A 370-nucleotide genomic window follows, 5' to 3' on the forward strand; every position below is an offset into this window, starting at 1 on the left:
CTTATTGTATGAGTTATCACTAGTTTGATCCATTATTAGTCAGAGATAACATTTTCACACTCTCATAGTTGAATGCTCACACTTTCTCACGGTAAATACACCAACCAGGGTAATTGAGTCAGTCTGAGGCCTGGCTGGGAAATAAATGTAGCCTCTTGACATGTGACAGGACTGTTACCAAGCAGGACTCTATCCTATTTGCGGGTCAGACAAGGAATTAGCTGCAGAGTAGGGGAGGCAGTTGACAGCAGGTTCACGGTGCTGCGCTTCTCCTGACAAGAGATGCTGGGAAATGGAGGGCAGCTTGGTCGTATTTGTTGACTCGAGGCAGATGAAGAGAGGCAGAAAATGGAATCCGTGTGGAGGAAGA

At 46.2% G+C, this 370-nt stretch overlaps 1 protein-coding gene across 1 annotated transcript in view; it reads left to right on the forward strand.

Annotated features, from left to right (window-relative positions):
- The first annotated feature begins 231 nt into the window (after positions 1–231).
- The window catches only part of tuft1b (tuftelin 1b), an 11,852-nt gene continuing 11,713 nt past the window's right edge, over positions 232–370 (forward strand). The window contains exon 1 of the mRNA XM_068333478.1: positions 232–370. This exon is cut by the window's right edge and continues 90 nt beyond it. The gene's annotated coding sequence lies outside the window, so the exon portion shown is untranslated.

The sequence above is a fragment of the Antennarius striatus genome, chromosome 14 (genome assembly GCF_040054535.1).
Source record: "Antennarius striatus isolate MH-2024 chromosome 14, ASM4005453v1, whole genome shotgun sequence".
Taxonomy (NCBI): domain Eukaryota; kingdom Metazoa; phylum Chordata; class Actinopteri; order Lophiiformes; family Antennariidae; genus Antennarius; species Antennarius striatus.